The following is a 1,114-nucleotide window of genomic DNA, read 5'->3' on the forward strand; positions in this document are numbered from 1 at the left end:
CGGCGGGGCCTCCTCATTGGCCGATCCGGGTGCCCATCACAGGGGCTCCACTCCCAAGCTCTGGAGGTGTTTTCCCCCCGCCGGAACGCCGCACACCAATCTACCCTTCTTATTTAAAAAAAAAAAGAAAGAAAGAAAAAAAATTGCAACTTACTAAGGACGATCCCGCCCATTCCTCCGATTGGCTTGGAGCGGGAAGCGATAGGCAGGAGGAGTAAGGAGTGTTTATGGTGAACTGGAACGTGGTTGCTGAAGGTGAATGCCTGTCAACCGCGAGCCGGGTGCCGGGAGGGGCTCCTGGCTGAGTCGGTGGTGGGAGAGCGCGGGGTTGCCACCGGCTGCTGTGGTTTTCTCTCTTCGTCTCTTATCCCCACCCCAGGAGCTGGGTGCGCCCTCTCCTCCGCCACTAAGCAACTAGGGGTGTTGGTGCACACAGCCTTGTTTTTACCCGATTTCTCCAGACAGATTGAAGTTCTGACCCTGCCAGTCCCCGCCTAACATTCAATCAACTGGTCCCCCACGGGACTCAATGACACAAGCTAGACACAAAATGTTTACGGTGCAATTTCTTCTTGTTTTGATTCTTCAACATTTCCTTGGATCTTGGTTTCTCCCCATCGCTGTGGGTCTTTTTCCCCCCCGGTAGGAACTGTACATGGATTTGGGAGTGGCTGGCATATAAAAAAAGGTGGTTAATAGGCAAAGGCAAGGATAAAATAACCTAAGAAGAGTGTGAGGGCAGGGGTAACTTAACCTTAAAAGAGCCAAGGACCCTTTTGGGAATACGATGAAAGCTCATAGAGGCTTCCCCAAGGAGGAAAAAAATGTCCAGTCACAAATTTGCTTTCAATCTTAGTTGCTCCACAGACGTCTGGTGTAGAGAAAGAGGACAAAGAATGGGATTGAGGGGGTGGAGACGGGAGTGGGGGATCCCAACATTTAAGGAATAAGCAGAGTAAAGTGAGAAAGAGACCGAGGAGGAATGGTCAGAGCACCCTACAAGCAACAGGCAAACATAGGGTGTCCCCCCAAAAAGGGTATACACACACTTTGAATAATTATAAAGGCAGTGTTTATTAAAATACATTTCATTTTCAAAATCAAGCTATCAGCT

At 49.5% G+C, this 1,114-nt stretch overlaps 1 protein-coding gene across 1 annotated transcript in view; it reads right to left on the reverse strand.

Moving 5' to 3' along the window:
• EHBP1 (EH domain binding protein 1) overlaps positions 1–179 on the reverse strand; it is a 310,384-nt gene extending 310,205 nt beyond the window's left edge. Inside the window, exon 1 of the mRNA XM_015557893.1 lies at positions 155–179. The gene's annotated coding sequence lies outside the window, so the exon portion shown is untranslated. The remainder of the gene's footprint in view (positions 1–154) is intronic.
• Between the last annotated feature and the right edge of the window lie 935 nt (positions 180–1,114).

The sequence above is a fragment of the Myotis davidii genome, unplaced genomic scaffold (genome assembly GCF_000327345.1).
Source record: "Myotis davidii unplaced genomic scaffold, ASM32734v1 scaffold6, whole genome shotgun sequence".
In the NCBI taxonomy this organism is placed as follows: Eukaryota; Metazoa; Chordata; class Mammalia; order Chiroptera; family Vespertilionidae; genus Myotis; species Myotis davidii.